The 6,453-nt window shown below is 37.0% G+C and overlaps 1 long non-coding RNA gene across 1 annotated transcript; it reads left to right on the top strand.

Annotated features, from left to right (window-relative positions):
• The first annotated feature begins 1,515 nt into the window (after window positions 1-1,515).
• On the top strand, window positions 1,516-2,345 carry LOC106959977 (uncharacterized). Its single transcript, XR_001427472.1, has 2 exons — window positions 1,516-1,697; window positions 2,195-2,345. It is a non-coding gene; the product is annotated as an uncharacterized LOC106959977 (long non-coding RNA).
• Window positions 2,346-6,453: the final 4,108 nt, after the last annotated feature.

Raw genomic sequence — 6,453 nt, 5'->3', positions numbered from 1 at the left:
TAATGCATTTGCATGAGCTTGTGCATTAAATGCATCAGCAGTTTCATTAAGTCAGCAGGACCCTTTCAAAATATATTCTATAAAGAAGAGGTTTCCCAAAGGTGTCGATCAACCATCATTACTAATAAAAAAGTAAATAATATTGATGTTATGCACGTAACGAGGTACAAATTCATTACCGTAGTAAAAGTGCTAAATTGTTTACACTAATCTGGTTTGACTGTTATTCTCTGAAAGGATTGAGAATCGACGCTCTAAACCAGGGGTGTCAAACTCATTTTCACGTTAGGCCACATCAACATCATGAATGTCCTCAAACTGCCGGTTGTGGCAGAACGTAATAATAAAACAACTTTTTTTGAAAAACCATTAACATATAATATCTGTCTCTGCATTTTATGAATACTTCTAAAAAATTATATATTTAACGTCTTTTCACACTGAGGAATTTGGCACAAAAACTGATTTATTTGGTGTATTGTAAAGTGTTGTGATCCCAATGTGTGTCGTACAAGTCTCATCAAAATCTGTGAAGACTTTGAAAGCTACTCTGTATTTTCCAAGCGTTAGCGTTGCAAGAACTGAGCAAAAAGCGTCGTACTCATTATTGGTAAATTGAAAAACTTGTCACCTTGGGTACAGAACGGGTTCTTCGTATCACACATGTGACAATGTGTGACCAAGACTTTGTTGGGGTCCAAACTCTTCTTAACTCTTACCTCTCTGTCTGACATTCAGTCAAGCTAAGTGAAAAGAATCAGAAATAATTGCTTAAAAAAAATGTGGAAAGATTTTAGCTACATTAAAGTTCCCAATATGTGAAGTAATGTTGAGCTGCAACACATTTCCAAACAGATCTTTAGTTCTCTACTGATTCAAACCAACACCGTATGCATCGTTTCTTCTACAACTGGACGCTGACTGATGTAGACTACTGGCATTAACCTCAAGATATCTAAATACCAACCTTCTTTAAAATAAAAGTGATTAACAAGATCACAAGTGAATGCATCACAAACAACTCGGTTGCCGCATGAGACTCGAATAGTCCCTCAGGAACAATTCTGGATAATTCTAACAGGCTCGATAATCATTTAGGAGAGGTGACATTTATCAACACATCAAAAGGGAAAATATAGTGTGAAGAGGAAACATAATTGCAACTGTCTGAATCGTGCCTGATGTTACTTTTTTTAAAAAAAAAAGAGGGGAAAAGAAAAAAAAAATCCTGACCTAGACGCACGTCTCCCTGTGGCTGCGTTTAGTCAGTGAGAGCAGTAATAGCGTGCGACTGAAGGTGAGGAAACGGCCTCAGGCCCTCATCCCCGTTTAGATGTCAGCCCTCCTTGGGTACAATATCTCCGTAGCCTCCCTAGCACCTCCTTACATGAAGTCTCAACATGGAAACCAGAAGACGGCCTTGGGGAAGGTCAAACACACTAGACACTGTTCATGCACACACTCGTGAAAGATGAACTTTTAAAGATGCACCACTGTCTTTGTTTCGTTAGATCTACATAGCTCCTTCGTGGATCCTCTTGGGCCTTGTGTTGTTGAGAATGCCCTTAAATGGATGATCTTTGGACCCCATTGCAACTAAACTTCGATTGCAAAGATTGTACCCAGAAATGTTAACAACAGTAGAGCTCCGAGTGCAGTTCGTCAGAAGGTATCCCAATGCGCATATCTCCTTTAAGGTAACATGGACTGAATTTCTGGAAGCATGCTGTAGAGGTGTCTATTGATTACTGTACTTCTTGCATGACTGGATGAGAAAGGCACAACTATTGACTTGTCCCAGGCTTTTTGAAGACAGAAGGTGCTCTAAAGAGTCACCTATTAAAACAAAATTCCCCCAAAACAATCAGCAATTAGGTAATTGGATGGTTATTATTGTGCATGTACTTGCCCTTTGTCATTTTACAATCATAATCTTCAATGTTTTTTTTTTTTTAATGGGTTTTATGTGAAAGAATAACACATCATTGGGAAGTGGAAGGGAAATTACATGGGTTTCAATATTTATTTATTTTTTTTTTAGAAAATTAAATGGTGCAGCACACATTTGCCTTTACTCTGATAACCCTAAATAAAGTTCAGTAAAACTATTTGCCTTCGAAGATCACCCGATATGTACGTATACTCCATCCGTGTGGTAATTTAATCTCAGTATAAATCTAACTTTTCTCTGAAGGCCTCATTGGTGAACAAAACAACATGAAGTGCGGTCTACAACCTGCTGCTCCGGAGCCACAATTGCCTGTTTGGAGCTTCCAGTGTGACTCCCAATAACTACGGCTAAAATGATAAAGAATGAAGGTTTTAAAATAAACATTACAGGCAGGTTTTTGCAGTTTTTCAGTCTTTTCATGGATTAATTCCACTGGATTTCTAAAAGAGAATGAAACTGAAATGACCCGTAATAATTTTTTAGATACACTGGAAACTGTTATTTTTCTTTTACATCATATTCCACAAATATCAACACTCTATTGAACAATATGTATCCATATATATATATATATATATATATATATATATATATTTTTTTTTTTTTGAAAAGTTTTATATTTTTCTTTATCTCATAACGTTACAGTATAAATAAAATGTGGTTCTTTAAAAACAACAGGAAACCTGTGGTAAATACTTATTCTAAATTGAATTTTTTTAATAGGTTGTGCAACATTTATATTTTAATGCATTTTAACATGCATTTTAATGAGCTGGACATTGTGGGAAAATTTATTTTTGGGTCACAAAGACTGCAGACCTCAAGCAACACTGGGAAGGACAGGAGTGAAGCTCAGGAGAGCTTTAAAGAAATATGAACAGGTCAGAAAAAAAGACCATCTTAGGACACTGCTTAGTTCATTGTAAAAACAAAAACAAAAGAAAAACAATGATGTAGTAATGCATAAGTGCAAACCAGGGTAAGGTACCTATTGACATGCCGAGAAAGATAAACGATTATCAGAGAACCAGTCAACAGGCCCATAGTAACCTTTGAGGAATCTGTCAAAAGGATGACAATCAGTTGTGCACGTCACAAATCTGGCCCTTATTAAAGAGTGGCAATAAAGGAATCCATTGCTGAGAAAAAGTCATAAGAAGTCACAAGTCCTAGGGGCATAGCAAACATGTACAACAGTCATCAGGAACCACTTCCCTTACATGTTTTAGATGTTTCCCTTCTGCCACACACCTGACTTGAATAAGTGGGTGATTAACAGGCTTCTGTAGCGCCTGATGCCACGAAGAGGAGGTCATGCAATCATTTGAATCAGATGTTCTGGAACAGAGATGTATCTAAAATATCCGGGGCATTGGTCCCCGGGGAACCAGAATTGAGGAACATTAAAGGAAAAGAAAGTTCTGTTTTCAAATAAGATTAAAATGTAACTGTTTGACCCAAATTGAACGCCAATACATTCAAATCTATTACTGTTCGTCATTGTCATCATCTCCACCATTAAAACTTAGTAGTGGTAACATCATGTTTGTTCAGAAGGGCTGTGGAAGCTGGTCCAAGATGATGGGAGGATGGGGAAATCCTTAAAGACTTGAGATTGGGAAGGCAGTTCATCTTCAAACGTAACACTAAAACATACAGCAACAGCTACAATGGAATGGTCTAGATTCCCAATTCTGATCCCCTGGGACCAATACCCTGCGTATTTTCGATACATCTCTGTTCCAGAACACCTGATTCAAATAATTGCGTGACCTCCTCTCCATGCCCTAAAGCGCTACAGAAGCCTGTTAATCACCCACTTATTCAAGTCAGGTTTGTGGCAGAAGGGAAACACCTAAAACATGCAGGGCAATGATCCCTGCAGGACCGGAATCGAGAAGCACTGGTCTAGATCAAAGTATAGTTGTGTGTTAGAATGGCTAAAAAAAAAAAAAAATCAAATCAAAGCCCGGACCTGAATCCAACTGAGAATCGTAACTGACTATAACTGAAGATTTGTGTTCACAGATGCTCTGCATCCAGTCTGACTGAACCTGAGCTGTTTTGCAAGGGAGAATCAGTGCAAAGCTGGTAGAAACGTAACCTCAAAGATAATAACAACATTAATTATATATATATATATATATATATATATATATATATAATATTTAAACCAATGTAACATTTTCCTTTTATGTGTGTGAACATTTTGCAAGGCTTTACACATTTAGCTTTTATGTGCACATTGTGAACAGGAGTTTCATTTACAACAGATAACTTCTGCAGTAGCTAATAACCAACATAGTTTAATAATACATATATATATATATATATGTGTGTGTGTGTGTGTGTGTATGTGTTTATGAAAGAAGCGTACCAGAGGTAACTGACTTTTCAGCCTGTTGAGGAAGTACTGCGTTGTGCAATAAGCTTAGGTTCCTCAAATTTTGGGATTCTTATCTCTAACAATGCTATCAAGAAAATTAATTCTACAGCATGAAAATAACCTCATATGAGCATCGATAAAGGGCAACTTTAAAGAGTAAGAGGAATATCACGTTGGTGCAAAGCGATGCTTATTCGATAAAGGAGGGTTCAGCAAGTTATTTTGGAGATTCTAACTGTGAGACATACAAGTGCTATTTCCAGAACTGCTTCTTTCCTCAATTGTCACACATCTCTGCAGCTATTCTTTGGGGTGAGCGCGGCTGCCATGCTTGTCCGGTTATAATCTTGACAGCTGTTCTCTGTATCGCAACAAATTATCAACAGGGGTCAGGGCATTAAAAAAAAAGGGGGAAGAAAAACATTGTCAGCTGCTCTAAAGCACAATTTGCTGACATGAGCAAGTGAAAACATTTTTATTCTTGAGGCCCAAACCTCCCACCTCAACCCAAGAGTCTTTTTTTTTTTTTTTTTCTTACAGCTTTCCTGAGAGGCCGGGGCAATCAAGCACTCTACCTTGTTAGGAGGTGTTAATTGGAGTTAGTCAGACTCCTCACTTTGTCAAGGAGTCTGACAACAGAATTAATTAGAATTTGAGTATGTAAATCAATTCAAATTGGGGTCCTCATAGGGGAGGATGTGAAGTATTTTTTGCTGAGAGAAAAAGCAGGTGCCTCAAGCATGAGCCAAGTGCCTATTATGACTTCCCTCTTTATAGATCTTATCTTCGCAAATGCAATTTTGGAGAGGCCGAAGACATACGGTATAAATAGAGGTGTTGAGCAGAGGGTTACATGTAGATGGATTGCTGCTGGATCCCTTTTTTTTTTTTTGCCTGTTTTTCACATTTTTATGTGTACCCCGCCTTGCATGCATGTTGCATTGCTTAGGTTAATGATAAAATGTGTGAAAACACCATGGCAACAACAGAAACAGGACTTTGTGCTTTTCTACGCCTTTAGCTAGGCCCGTGTTGTCAGCCGTGTCAAGTTAGACTCGCAATTCTTGTAAATCTATGTTTAAATTACTCTTTGCTCACTTGAATTAAGAAGTCCAGGTGTTGGTGTGGCATTTATTTACAGAATGAAAATAAGTCCTCCCCACTTTTTATGCAAATATAACTAAGAGATATAAGCGCTCTGTTTACAGAAGCAGAGAAAGAGGAAATGCATTCTTGTTGTGCGCTTTATTTTGATACCCTATATTCTTTTCTGCCTTCATTTGTCATGTGTACTTGTATATTTAACAGTTAAAAGGTCCCTTTTTGTAATCAAGTGCACTGCTAAAACTAAGGTAGATTCCAATTATTTTTTTGAAAAATGACACCATTTTTCAAAACGAAATGACACTGCACATCTAATACTGTAATAAACAATTTTTGATACACATATTCCTGAGATATGCCTCGTTGCTGAAGTTATTACTTTTACCACAGACTGTGTTGAGAACATATGTTTGCTAAATGTATTTCATGTAAAAATGCTCTGTGTGCTGTTCTTACAATGCATACAAATCAACCCTGTTTGGTTGTAGATATGACAGCCTCAAAATTTCTATGCATTAATTTTGGTCAAATTAAAAAAAATGTTGAGAAAATCAATATTTCGACCCGATGATTTTGAGTATGCATATTTTTTCTGCACCTATGAATCTGTGTTTCATATCGAACTACTGGGGAATAAATTAATGCAACCTGATTTTGCTTTTTGCTGTCTTTTATCAGTTCAGTTTCAGGGATTTAATTATGCAAAAGCTCGCCAGATGCAACACCAAATGTGCCATTTTTGATCCAGGGATTCCAGAAACATTTACCTCTTTGAAAAGTTTGGACTTTCCTTTAAGCCCAGTGTATTGAGTAAATATGTTACCAAAAATGACATTTTCCGCATAAACATGAAAAATGCTGTTTCAGGCTCTCGTGTTTTCTATAAAGCACATGATTGTTGAGAATTGTCATGCTGCATTTAGGTTAAGCTAAGTATATCAAAAATGTTGCACACAATACAAAAAAAAAAGAAAAAAAATCAAGCCAGGCAATACTTCCAGAACATTTTGTT

The sequence above is a fragment of the Poecilia latipinna genome, unplaced genomic scaffold, assembly GCF_001443285.1.
Source record: "Poecilia latipinna isolate Pla-1442-1.1 unplaced genomic scaffold, P_latipinna-1.0 Scaffold1142, whole genome shotgun sequence".
NCBI classification, from domain to species: domain Eukaryota; kingdom Metazoa; phylum Chordata; class Actinopteri; order Cyprinodontiformes; family Poeciliidae; genus Poecilia; species Poecilia latipinna.
This window is presented reverse-complemented; position numbering and strand designations above follow the sequence as displayed.